General features: G+C 40.5%; 1 long non-coding RNA gene across 1 annotated transcript in view; it reads left to right on the forward strand.

Moving 5' to 3' along the window:
• The first annotated feature begins 12,092 nt into the window (after window positions 1-12,092).
• LOC137216466 (uncharacterized) overlaps window positions 12,093-14,390 on the forward strand; it is a 32,017-nt gene continuing 29,719 nt past the window's right edge. The window contains exon 1 of the long non-coding RNA XR_010939779.1: window positions 12,093-14,136. This is a non-coding gene — a long non-coding RNA (uncharacterized lncRNA). The remainder of the gene's footprint in view (window positions 14,137-14,390) is intronic.

A 14,390-nucleotide genomic window follows, 5' to 3' on the forward strand; every position in this document is an offset into this window, starting at 1 on the left:
TGTACAAAATATGATTTCAGAGGTTGCAGGAAGGCTCCTTGCCCTACAATGGCTTCACATAACAGTTCACAAATGCCCAAGAATAACAAGTCATAAGACCTTTAGTTAGGGCCTTGAGAGCAAAGTTTGAATTCCTTAAGGATACTTGTCATTCCCTGAAGAGGCTTTGATTTCATACGAAGGCAAAGGATCTCTCTCTCTGTCTCTCTCTTGCTCTTGCTCTTGCTCTCACTCAAAGTTCAACTCAATTTTTCAGTTGTTTTTCACTTACCCTGAATTTTTGAGCAGATAGTAGGACGTATTTCTGTTTCACATACCTAATTTAACATATGGCACAAGCAAAATCAGGAATTCAACTCATAAACCAACTACAAACTCCTCCTTCATATTTCTCGTACTTTTATTTACACTGCTAAGCACTCTGGAGTTATAAAGAGATAGGATACCATTCTCACTTTAAAGTAGCTTAGAGTTCAGTAGAGGAGCCAGAACATATATCAATAGAAGCAATAGTGCAATCTAGGCTGTAAATACCAAACAGCTGCCATTGCTTCCCGGCATAAAGTCTAAGCTCTTTAGCCTAGAGGTCAAACCACCTCTGTGTACCTATGTGTGTTCCAGTCTCATCTCTTTTTACTCTCTCTCCACTTCACCAAAACCAGTTTACACAGTATCCTGTCATACCTATTCTATGTATCTTACTTTTGCCTGGGCTGTCCTTGCCTCCCACTCATTCTTCACCACTCTAAATTTTACCCATCCTTCAAGACTTGCATCTTGAAAACGTTTGTGACCACAGCAGTCTTTCCCTTCTCTGAACTGTAGCATTGATGATCAGTACCACTCATTTCACCCTTGGAATACAACTGCTTTTCATGGAACCTCTTTTTTTATATTCGCTTTAGTCTTTTCTCCCCATAAGATCCTAAGGGGATTGAGCCTAAATTTTTAAATCTCTGTATTTCTCATAACGTAGCCTGGCTCAGTACTCAGTTAAAACTTGGTTAATCTACTGATCAGAGTCAGGAGAGGGAGTGAGAGTGGTGGGAAATGACTTTTTTATTTTATTTTGTTTTATTATTTTTTTTGGCTGCATCGGGTCTTAGTTGCGACATGCGGGATCTATGCTGAGGCATGTGGGATATTTCACTGCGACACGCAGGCTCTTCGTTGCAGTGCACGGGCTTCTCTCTAGCTGTAGCTTGTGGATTTTCTCTTCTCTAGTTGTGGTGCGCAGGCTCCAGAGTGCATGGACTCTGTAGTTTGCGGCACGCGGGCTCTCTTGTTGAGGCACACAAGCTCAGTAATTGTGGCATGTGTGCTTAGTTGCCCCGCGGCATGTGGGATCTTAGTTCCCCCACCAGGGATGGAACCCATGTCCCCTGCATTGGAAGGCAGATTCTTTACCACTGGACCACAGGGAAGTCCCAGAAATGACTTTCTAAAGGACCCTGAGGCCTCTTAGAGAAGAATATACCCACTGCTCATGAAATACTCAGTCTAGGTAGCTACTTTAGATAGAAAAACCACAGCAGGATCAAATTTTTCTCTCAGAAGAATAAGCCTGTCTCTATAGTACATTTGTACAGGCTGTCCTGAGGAGGCTATACTTGCTTAAGGCCATGTCATTTCTTGACTCCCCACTTCCATCCATCAGGAAAGACGAAACCTAGATCTTAAAAAGCTTATATCTAGAAAGAAAATAACTTTAATAGAAATTTAAAACTTGTGCTGCTATCATAGTAACTTTCAGAAATGGGTCCAATCTGATGTTTTAAATGAAAGAGAGAAGATAGAGTCATTTCCCTGTCAACGTCCCAAGTGCCCGATACAATGAAAGAGAAGCGCTTCCCAGTGGCAACCTGGGAGGAGGACTCTGCCATGGTTTGATTCCCTAGGTATTTAATGGACTGGTCCCTGAAAGAACAATTGTTTCTGAAACTACTAAAAGAGAGATAGTGAGTCGAAAGCCACATATATAGGGCCAGATACCTCAATATTAAGGCTGAGTACTGAGCAGGAAGTCCAGAGATTCTAGATGGAGAACAGGAGATATTTCCTGTTTGAAACTTCCTTGGCATTGTTTATTCATTATGCCTATCTCACAAAGTGTAAAAATGGTACACCTCCCACAGTTCTGAATAAGGCCTTCAGATTTGTGTGTGTATTTTCACTCCAAGAAGCCAGTTTCTCCATTACTTGGAAAAATAAAACAAAATCAGAAAACTTTGAGAGACCTCCAAAACCACATAGAATCCATGTAATGCCAAGAAAATCAGATGGGTTCTCTTCATTCAAGTATTTTAGTGTTTATCTCCACATTGATCAACCAACTGCCTATGAAAACAAATTCTGTTTACACCATCCAATTAAACTCATGGCCAGTTGTCCCACCAATGTTATATAATAATTAAAGCATCTATTTCTCGGGCATTTGCTATGAGAATGGTATTATATTTAACACTAAGACTTTCAAGACATCGTATTTCAGAGACTCATAATGTCTCAGTCATCTTGAGAAAATTCCTTTAGATAATTCTTCTAGAGTTGAATCACTGTAGGTAAGATTTAGTGGAAAAAATGAATGTAAATATATTTGATTAATAAATGTAATTTCCTGTCAAATGTATAAAACTAATACACAGCATCCTGCTCAAAACAATGCTAAATATTCAAAGATATTTCAGAAACATCTAGGAAAATGAATAATAGCTTGTTCATTTTATAATTAGTTCTGAGGCTGCTCTGAAAGCCTTTAGTCATTAAATATCTGAAATCTATTTTTTAAAATGGTACACCTCATTTTATGAAAGACAAAATAACCTCCCAGAAAGTTTCAGTATATTGTCTATAGATACAGGATGAGATTGCAATTCCTACTGAATCGCAATTCACATCACACTTCCCTCCAGGCTTACTTACTAATTTACTCGTTAAAAAATTTATTTATTACTCATTAACCAAAAAAAAAAAAAGTCTGAAGGGCTTCCCTGGTGGTGCAGTGGTTGAGAGTCCGCCTGCCGATGCAGGGGACGCGGGTTCGTGCCCCGGTCCGGGAAGATCCCACATGCCTCGGAGAAGCTGGGCCCGTGAGCCATGGCTGCTGAGCCTGCGCATCCGGAACCTGTGCTCCGCAACGGGAGAGGCCACAACGGTGAGAGGCCCGCGTACCGCAAAAAAAAAAAAAGGCTGAGATGCATGTCTGAGTGTTTGTTCTACTACCCTTAACTTCTATTTCTCCAGCTATTTCTTCACTTGGCTTGAGTGGATGGGTCATAATTTTCATCAAACGACCTTTGAGTGTTCCTTAGTCTTTTTTTTTGGCTGCACCCTACGGCTTGTGGGCTTGTGGGATTTAGTTTCCCAAGCAGGGATCGAACCTGCACCCTTGGCAGTGAAAGCACGGAGTTCTAACCACCGGACCGCCAGGGAATTCCTTGTTCCTTAGTCTTTAATGCCACAACCTTGATTTTAACAAATAATGCCACTTGTAAATGAGACCTAGAGAAGGAATGCAGAGGAGAGAAGATAAAAGGAAAGGAGACTGAGTTTGAATTGTGTTTATCCTTCTTCTTGGATTGATCTTTTTCTGATGAAGAAGAAAATTGCTACTCAGTTCAGCTCCCACATAAGGCTAGAGATTTGGGATTATGCAGTGGGGGAAAGTAAGGGATGAGAGAAAAAAGATAGGAAAGGAAAGAGGAGTGAGTGAACATAAGGGGTAGGTGAGTGTGGGTGCAAGTGTGGAGAGTGAGCAGGATCCAAGTATCAGGGTAGAATGATAGAAGCAAGTGCTGAGGTGAGTGTCAAGGAGTAGGAAGGGAGGTGGGGAGCAAGGAGAGATAAGTGTTGAAGGAGAAGCCCTAAGGTTTTAGTCCCAAGCACTGCAGATTAGAGCTACTGCAGCTCAGAAGTATGTGTGTTCGTGTGTGCGTGTGTGTGTGTGTGCTTAAGAGCTGGCATCTCAGAATTCTGTGCTTGATGGCACACTCAAAAATGAATCTCCCTTCTGTATAAAAAATAAATAAAATACAAATTAAAAAAAATAAATCTCTATTCACCTGTTTTCCCAAGAACCAAACAAGAGAAAATGAGTTAGACGGATATTTGCAGTTTTTGAATAGAGATTTACATTTCACATTGGCCCCAAGAAATTCCAAACGATGCACAGCTGATCAGAGTATTAGTGGTGGAAAATACTCCATTAGCAAATGTAGCCTTAAGGACTTTTCAGAGAAGTTGTTCAGTGTTTGTTCAGAGCAGCAACCTCTAATCTTCCTCAGCCAAGGAATTTGGAAGTGGAGAGTAAGCAGGAACATGAATATGGACCTGTAAGATGTTTTTCTTCTTCAATGTGGTAAGGGTAAACTCAGCTTTGTCCTATCAACAGATTTTATTCCCCTCACTATTGCCACCCAGGTTGCCCCTACCTTCAGCTGAATTTTTCCAACTCAGGTATTTGGACACTTTTGCCTATAAGAGCTCCAGGCCAGTATTGTGCTGCCCTCGGGTTTCCCCGTACAAACCAAATTATCTGGAGCTCAACCATATTTCATTCTACTTCTCACGCTCACCTCCTTCTATTTATGCAGGAGAACAGTAACGGTGTCATCTTCCTGGAGCAAATCAATTGTTCCTTCTCATAGGCTGGTGGCTTTGTTTGTGTCTACTCTGTCACTGACTATAAAAGCTACCACCTCATGTACCTCCTGTTCCTTGATTGACATGAGTCTCAACATCCCCATGCTGCTGGTAGCCAACAAGGATGACCTGCTATGGAACCACCTCCTGTCATCAGAAGACATTGTGCAGGTTTCCAGTAACTTGGATAGCAAGCTCTCTGCCAGGGAGTATGTATCATACCTTCCAGAAGCTATATCAGGAAGAGGACCACAGGCATATTCAGCTTGGTGACAGGGCCAACCACAGTGCTCAGGTCAGTGGGGATCAGGAGGCAGTAATAACAGTGTGAACAGCAGCAATGAGGGCAATGCAGAAAAACATTGGTTCCTGTTGGTTCCTTTCTCACCTCAAGTCTCCCAACATACAAGCAGGCACTGACCTCTAAGAGCAGGGCATCTACTACCCATACTTGAAGAGTCAGAAGTAGTGGGCTGAGAATTGGAGCATTTTTTTTCTTTCTCTTCCTATATTACTGAACTTCTTGATTTCGAAGTTTGCGGTTTTCTGCTCTCATTGATTATTTCTTATGGAAGCAGAAACTTTCTGAGAAGATCCATCCCTTCATACCACCGGATGCCTCTTCATCAGACTACATCTGCCCTTAGCTCAGAAAAGGTAGAATTGGGTTCCCTGAAATTGTCACTGTTGCTTAGTAATATAAGGATTACCCCGTTATTGGTCTTTAGGTCTTTTTTTCCTCCTCTCCATCTTATTCATTTACTTTTAAAGTCAAATAAATGATCTTGCTCCTGAGATTTTGTTTGGGTTCCTCTTCTTTTCCTCAAGATGATCCCAGGGATTGAACAGCTACATGTAAAAGAATGAAATTAGAACATTTTCCTCATACCATATACAAGAAAGAACTCAAAATGGATTAAAGACTTAAATGTAAGGCTGGAAACCATAAAACTCCTAGAAGAAAACATAGGCAGTAGACTCTTTGACAGAAGTCTTAACAATATATTTTTTGTATCTACCTCCTTAGGCAAAGGAAATAAAAGCAAAAGTAAACAAATGACACCTAACTAAATTTACAGGCTTTTGCACAGCAAAGGAAAACATCAGCAAATCAAAAAGACAACCTACTAAATGGGAGAAAATATTTGCAAATCATATGTCTGATAATGGGTTAATATCAAAAATAAATAAACAGCTCATACAACTCAATATCAAAAAAACAAACAACCATATCAAAAATGGGCAGAAGGGGCTTCCCTGGTGGCGCAGTGGTTGAGAGTCCGCCTGCTGAGGCAGGGGACACGGGTTCGTGCCCCGGTCCGGGAAGATACCACATGCCGTGGAGCGGCTGGGCCTGTGAGCCATGGCCGCTGAGCCTGCGCGTCCGGAGCCTGTGCTCCGCAATGGGAGAGGCCACAATAGTGAGAGGCCCGCAAAAAAAAAAAAAAGGGCAGAAGACTCAAATAGACATTTTTCCAAAGAAAACATACAGATGGTCAACAGGCACATGAAAAGATGCTCAATGTGGCTAATCACCAGGGAAATGCAAATCAAAACAACAATGAGATATCACCTCACAACTGTCAGAATGGCTATTATCAGAAAGACAACAAATGACAAGTGTTGGCGAGGATATGGAGAAAAGGGAACCCTAGTACACTGTTGGTGGGAATGTAAATTGGTGCAGCCACTATGGAAAACAGTATGGAGAGTTCTGCCTTTTGGCTACCATGAATAATATTTTTAATTTCCTTCTGAAATTGTTCATTGTCAGTGTATAGAAACACAACTGATTTTGTATCCTGCACTATTGCTGAAGTCTTTTATTAGTACTAACATTATTTTTCTGAATGCTTTATGACTTTATGTATATATATGTATAAAAGATTGTATCACCTATGAATAGAAATAAGCTTACTTCTACTTTTCCAGTTTGGATGTCCCTTATATCTTTTTCTTGCCTACTTGCTCTGGTTAGAACTTCCAGGACAATGTTGAATAGCAGAGGTGGAAGTGAGCATCCTTGTCTTGTTCTTGATCTTAGGGCAAAATCTTTCAGAATTTCACCACTGAGTCTGATATTAGCTGAGTTAAAAAAATAAATAAATGCTCTTTATGATGTTGAGGAAGTTCCTTTCTATTCTTAGTTTGCTGAATTTTTATAATGATAAAGCATTGGATTTTATCAAATGCTTTTTCTGCATCAATTAAGATGATCATGTTGTTTCCTTCATTCCATCAATGTGGTGTATTACATAGATTGATATTCCTATGTTGAACTGCTCTTGCATTCCTGGGATAAATTCTGATTGGTTGTGATCCTTTTAATATGTTGCTGGATTCAGTTTGTTAGTATTTTGTTGAGAATTTTTGCATTTTTGTACATAAGGAATATTGGTCTGTAGCCTTTTGTAGTGTCTGTCTAGCTTTGGTGTCACGGAATGAGACAGGAGGTATTTCCTTCTCTTTTAACTGGTGTTAATTCTTCTTCAAACTTTTGGTAGATTTCACTAGTGAAGCCATTTGGTCCTGGAGTTTGCTTTGTTGGAAGGTTTGGCATTACTGATTTAATTGCCTTACTTGGTATAGGTTTGTTAAGGTTTTCTATCTCCTCTTGAGCCAGATTTTGTAGCTTGTGTGTTTCTTGGAATTTGCCCATTTCATCTGGGTTATCTACATTTTTGGTCTTCAGTTGTTCATAATAATCACTTATTACTATGTAACCATAGTGATCGCATTATTATATGATAATAGTGATCACATTATAACCTTACAAACATAAAAAGTAAGGTCTTTTTATTTCTGTTAGGCTGTAGCAATGTCTATAAGGTTTTTAAAAATTATAAAACAAGGTCTATTTTCTCCCTTCTGACACAATAGTTGTGAATGCTGCCACCCCCACAGAAGATGCCCAGCTGAGAAATGGGGAGTGGTAGGTGGGTAACCAAAGATGCCATAATGCTCTCTTACTGTATTTTTTTTTAGCAGTCTTTCTTCATTAAGCACTCCTCTAGTTGCTCTTAGTTGTTTTTTTATTAAATATCAGAGTTCTGAAAAAGTTGATTCTGACCGTTTTTCCCAGCCTAATGGTGGTAGCTTTAGTGGATGGATGAATCCCTGGAGCTTCCTCTCTTTCATTCTTAGTGATGTCATCCCTCCCCTCAACATTTCATTCTGATTGTGAAAACTTTCAATCACACAGCAAAGATAAAAGAATAGTACAGTGAAGACCTACCACATAGATTCTACCACAGACATGTTTTATACTTGTTTTTAATCATATAACCATTTATCTATGAATCCCTCTATCAATCCATTAACTCATCTTATGCTTTGATGCATTTCAAAATAAATTGCAGACTTCCATAAACCCTCTGACACTTCCATATGTATATCATCAACAGAGTTCAATATTCCTTTTAGTATTTTAAACTCTGATGTAAAGTATACCTACGATGAAATACACAATTATTAAGTATACATTCACTGAGATTTGACATGTGTAGCTTTGATATTTGAGGAATGTCCCAAATACTCTGATGAGGTTAGTAGGATCTTGAGCTAGTTAAAAGATCATCAGGGCATGTGGCCCAACTTTTCTATCTGATGATTCTCTCCATAGCATCCCCACAAAATCCACTATTGGCTTCTATACCTTCAGGGATTGGCATCTCACCAATTCTGGAAGTAGTCTGTTCTATCTTTGGACAGCTCAGAGTATTCAGACATCTTTATTCAGACATCCTAGAGCCACACACAACAAGATTAATCATATTTCTCCCACTGCAGACAGTCCTTATGAGCTGTAAAGAGCCCTTCCCCAAGTATTCCCTTCTCCATAGTATGTCCTGGTTCCTTTAACTGCTTTTCACTGTACCCACCAGCCTGCTAATTAGACTTGGAATGCTGTATCAGTCTTCTTTAAATGGCACTGTGTCGAAGCCAAGGACAAACTCCCACTAAGGTGGGCTGTTCAAATTAGAGGGAGTTGAGTACTTTTCTTTCACTCTTTCCTCTGATGCTGAACGTCTATAAGACGTTTGCCCCTTTGACTCAGACCCTAGTCGAGCTTAGTATAAGACGTTGACTCTTTTCCCCCAGGCGACTCAGTGTTTCTTTGATTATTCCATGCTGCCATCTGGTGGCTAGATCAGATAGTTCATGCCTTTTTTTTTTTTTTAAACTATTGGAACAGGGGAGAGGAGCTATAGGTTAAGAAGTAAAATAAGCGGAGTCTTTTAAGAAAAGGACTTGATTCCTTCCCCTCATATAATTCCTGCTGTATGTCATGCATACATACTTTGGGAGCCCAAAGTAGAGGGCGTGGACACAGCTAGGTTATGGCCACAGAAAGTATGTCCGGAACATGCCATTTCGGTCCAAATCTGACTAATTAATTTTGAGCAAGTCACTTTTCCTTCTAGTGTCTCAGTTTCCACACCTTGATCCCAACATATTTATAAAATGAAGCCAAGCAGAAGTGAAGGCAAAGCCAGGTTGTGAAAGGAGGAATGTGAAGTGGAGAATTGAGGGCTGAAGGTGGGGGAGGGGGCAGCAGGAAAGGGATAAGTAAAGCCTGAACATGATAAACAGCAGGAGAATGAAGGGCTGCTGCAGGGCTGCTACAGGACATGCTGGGTCCTAGGCTCATATTTCGGGGGCGTGCCTTTCTATATAAGTAGTCCCTTTCTATAAATGTCATGGACCCATGAAAGGTGTAGTGATTTAACAATGAAGATTTAGAATGATGGGTAGAGAATAGGTACTTAAACACTTGTTTATTTAACAGTTCATGTGGAAATTCTCCATAATGTCTGAGTACTATCTCTCTTTTTTTTTTTTGTCTGAGTACTATCTCTTCATTTTTAGGTCTAGAAACCATTTCTTCATGTTCTTTATTGTCAAATGCACCATACCTGGCTAATTTCATGTCTTCCATTACTAGAAAAAGTAGCAAAGCTGTTACCATTTCCAATGCAATGGCTCTTTGGAATCTGTTTGTATCCTCTGCAGTTCTTTTAGCCCAAGTCTTGGCAGTGGACCTTGGTAGCCTAGAGCCTTAAAATATCCTGTGTCTGATGTGAGTGAGAGTCACCCCAAATCAACATGTCAACACCATTTTGGCGGCCTAATCTCACCCGATCCCATGAAAGATTACTATGACAGCCAATGGGAGTAATCTGCTAGTCTGGCCACCCTCCCGGAACCAGAGCCTGCCTGTAGAACCCCGGGACAACCAGTTTATAACTTGTCTTTTCACCTTTTAAAGTGTTTTTGTGAAACAAAAGATTTTGATTTCAAAAATTCAACTTTATCAATTTTTTAGTAGTGGATGCACTTTGAGTCTTGTTTTAGAAAATTTTTCCTAACCCAAAGTCTAAAATGTATAGAACATTTCCACGATTGTAGAAAATTCTATTGGACAGGCCTAGTTACCCTAATAATTGGTACCCTGTGCTGAAGACAAAATAAGCTGAAACAGGTTAAATTCTATAATGGGATCAGATTCCTGGTGATACTATTAGTTTGTGGCCTATAGAGAAGGAGCTTAGGACCTGATAGTGTTGCTACTGGTGATAGTTGACTTGCTTTTTAGGTCTTGCTGGTTAGTCTAGGCTGAGATCACAGTAGTTGTTACATAACAACCACTTATATAATCATTTTTTTTTCTGCTGACTGAAACGATATCAAAATGTTTGTCACTATTTACTGCCTTTTACAGGTATGGTTATTTTTCAAATATACCGTGATCACTACAGTAATTTTAAACTCCATTTAAATTCCACAATTCTCACTAGAGAGATTTGACATGCAAGGCAGTCTTCTCAAGAGAGATATTTCACTAAAGTGCAACCAAAATTATTTGAGTCCAAGGACCTCTACTGTGGGATCCTCTTGCCGCCACTAGTTTTTAAACCAAAAGCAAAGAAAACAACATCCCTCAATCTCAGTTTACCACTCTATGCAACGAAAGACTCCTTTTCCTCTATTTGTCTCATTAGAAACTTGTGAAAGACTAAATTAGGGTGAAATTTTAAAGACTTTCAGAAATATATATATATATATATATATATATATATATATATGAATCCCATTTCCTTCCCCAAATCTGGAAAGCATAACAAATTTGTTTGTAGGCATTTGCTTCATAGTTTAAGTTTTGAGTGTTGAGGAAAGGTCCTATGGAAAATTATACTACTTTTACAATGCAATATCCTTCATTTGGTATAAGTCAGATTACCTTTTTGTGTGAACCAAGAGCACTTAGAAGATGGAGTGTGTCCTTTAAGGAAGAAAATTTTGCATACCTTATTACTTATTTGGAGACTGGAGGGCATCCTTACCTGATACTATTTGGGTTAATAGTTACACTTTCCAGTTCAGCCACTGGGAAGGCAATGTATCCTTTGATTTTCTAGGAGTTGTGTGTAATACTTAGTTTCCATCGTCTCCCTCAGTTTCTCTATTGTTTCTCTGATAAACCGTATAGGATGGTTTAGGAGATTAATTGCTTCTCACCTAAATAGCCAGCTTTCTGGGGGAAGCTTTGGCTTTTATATGAACATTTTCCTACCAGTTACTGGAAGCGGGTGAACTTCGCTACTCTACACTTATGACTGCTTCATTGTTGGGGTCATCAGATTCACGGAGGAAGTAGAAAATACTAAAGATTAAGGTTTCACAGTTTAAAAATTAAAAATAATATAGATTATTTAGGGGCTAAATCGGCATTCTGTGAAATGTCTTTTCCTTCCTCTCTTGTTCACTTAGAAGCACTTCCAGTCTTCTATTATCAGGGGCCACACAGGCAGAGTGCTGGAGTAGAAAATACACTGAATCAGAATCATGGTGTGTGACTTTGAGCACATCGTGTAACCTTTATGGGTCTCTTTTTCTAGTAAACCTTCACTATCACATTAGATAACGGAAGGGAAAGTCCCTTGAAGAGGGTTCTAACCTTAATGTATTGCCCCTTCCTAGCTTCTTTGGTTCAAACGTTTGGTGGGGCAGTTATACATTCTGGCTAAATGAGGTATTTGGATACTTTATTAACATATCAAAGCTCTACTTCCCCTTTCCTCCTATTTCAAAACCAAATTAAACTAAAACCTTTTCATTTGCTATACTGTTTGTGGAGAATTTTAACATCAGTTATCTAATTTGATTTACTCAACGTCCCTATTTTACAGATGCGAACCCATTGAAAACCCTTTGAAGTCGTGGCTCCTAGACTAGAAATGAAGCCTACCTCCAGTCTAATGTTCTTTTTAGTATGTTGCTGTGTTTTTTTGAAATCTCTCTTTTTCTTGTTACTGGGTAAATTTTTGAGCTGGCTAAACTACAAATATGTCTGGCTTTCAATCTTCTAGGCCACTCCTCTTCTACTCCCTCCGCCCTCAGTCCCCTCCCTCTCACTTCTTAAAGCGCTGCACTTTGCTGCGACCGCCATATTTCTTCTTTTCCCGGGGTAGAAGCTTGCTCATGTTGGATCTCTTTGCCCTTGTGGTTCTTTCTGGAACATTTTCCAGCCCCCAACCATGCCTTATGGCGTATTTCTTTTAAAAAATTCACCAAAAATTCATAAAATATTTTTAAAAATCTGAAATTTCTCCTAGTATTTTCTTGACACCTCGCTATTTTACAGATATTTGGGATATTTTTAGGCAGTTTTCAATTTTAAAGGAATTTTTCTTTGGAATTATTTTTGGTTGACTCCTCTGGTTTTTTGTGGTTTAGTCTTCTTTTTCTCCCCCTTTTCTATATTTTGCCCATCGGGGCTGTGGATACCTGGTTTTAATATTGTTATTTTTTTGCCCATCGGGGCCGCGGATACCTGCTTTTAATTTTTTTTTCCCTTAGCCCATCGGGGCCTCGGATACCTGCTGTGTACCCCCTCTCTCCCCAACCCTCTGGCCCAACGGGGCAATGGATACCTGCCTTTTTTTTTTTTTTAATTTATTTTTTGGCCCATCGGGGCCTTGGATACCTGCTTTGATTTTTCTTTTTTTCCTTTGCCCATCGGGGCCTCGGATACCTGCTTTAATTTTTTTTTTCCTTGCCCATCGGGGCCGCGGATACCTGCTTAGATTTTTTTTTTCATCGCCCATCGGGGCTTTTTATGGATGGAAAAGTGTTGGGTTTTGTGGTTCGTTGTACTATCTGGAATGTCTACAAAATGTTGCTGCTAATCGTTTGGTGTTGTGTGAGTGGACCTACGGCTTTGGCTGGGAGATGACTTTGCAGTTAGGCTAGGGGGTTGGTTAGGCTGGGGAGGAAAGATGGCGGCCACTTTAGAATTGCCGCCCAGCTTGGCTGAGAGCTAGTTGTTTGTGCTAAATATAAACCAGGAAGGTAAGATGAATAGTGGGACAGGCAGAGGAAATGATATGCATTGCATGAGTTAAGTGTTTTGAATGAGCTGATTTGGGTCATGTTAGGAGTTTTGCATGAATTGTGGTATCATGAGGTGGAAAAACAGGATCATCCTGTGTCACATTACAAAAGGCTAATCGAAAATGAGAGGGAGAGGACCTAGGCGCAGGGTTCAAAATGGCGATTTTGACTTTGCAGCATTGCTTAGCATGGCTCTCTGCTTTGTTAGAGTGTTCAAAATGGCGGATCCATTTTGCCGCAGTGTTCCAGTGGCGGGAAGCCACATCATGGGTGTCTTTGTTCTAGTGTGCAGCATGGCGGTGGAAATATTCTGTTACATAGTAAAAGATGGCGGCTTAAGTACTTGCCGCAGTCTAAAACATGGCGGGCCTTTGTCTTTGCCGTGTGCATTTCCTGACAGGTTTTGCTGCAGGGACAATATGGCTGACCTTGTCATGTGGATATCATGGCAGTTTGTCACGTGGATGTCATGGCAGGGGTGAGCGACCGTTACATTCTTGGCGGGCTTTGCACCAGGAGGGCCTGCCGCATTGTTAAAGATGGCGGGCTTTGCCGCGAAAAAGTGAAAGGAGGGATTGGCAATGTTGGATTGCCGCATGACCCACCCAATCAGAAAGGATGGTGGAATTGGTCGCAGCCAGTTAGTGGAGGATGGAATTAGACCGAGTTAGAATAGCACCTCGCTACCGTCTCTATTCAGCCAGTCAGGACGGGCCACGTTTGTACTACTCCCAGTGGGTGGTACCAAGGTCTTTCCAAGGACATTTGGCCTTTCCACCTCCCTCCCCTTTCACTTTGCTCCCTCCCCTCCGGCATTGCCACTTGCAGTGCAGGATATTAGGCTGTGCGGGCTGAACTTCACGCCATTCCTCTGCATTGGTGCCGTGGCCTAAGGCTAGTGTACTACCCGCCCCCGCCAACCCCGCCTCTGCTCTTCTGCACTTTGGCCAGGGGCAGTGCTCCATGCCTGCCAAGTGTGAAAATGGCGGTGAGTCGTGGCCAGGACCAGAATGGATCGCAGATGATCGTTGGCCGACAGGTGGCAGAAGAGGAATCCCTGCCTTCCTCAAGAGGAACACCTACCCCATGGCTAATGCTGGGGTCGGATTTTGATTTCTATTTGTTTCTTGGATGTTAGTCATACATAGTTTGATTATGTGGTTTGCTAGTGTTCGATTTAAGCCTTAAGGGACTACTATGGAAATGTATTTAGGGGCTTTATTTGTAGACTTCATTTCAGTTACATTTAATTGGTTTTCATGTTTGGGTTCCTTTAAAATTCCTTAAAGTTTTCAGTTTCTTTTTCTACAAATTGCTTAAACTTTTTTTGTCTTTAGATGTTCAAAGTAAAATAA

Source organism: Pseudorca crassidens, chromosome X (genome assembly GCF_039906515.1).
Source record: "Pseudorca crassidens isolate mPseCra1 chromosome X, mPseCra1.hap1, whole genome shotgun sequence".
Lineage (NCBI taxonomy): Eukaryota > Metazoa > Chordata > Mammalia > Artiodactyla > Delphinidae > Pseudorca > Pseudorca crassidens.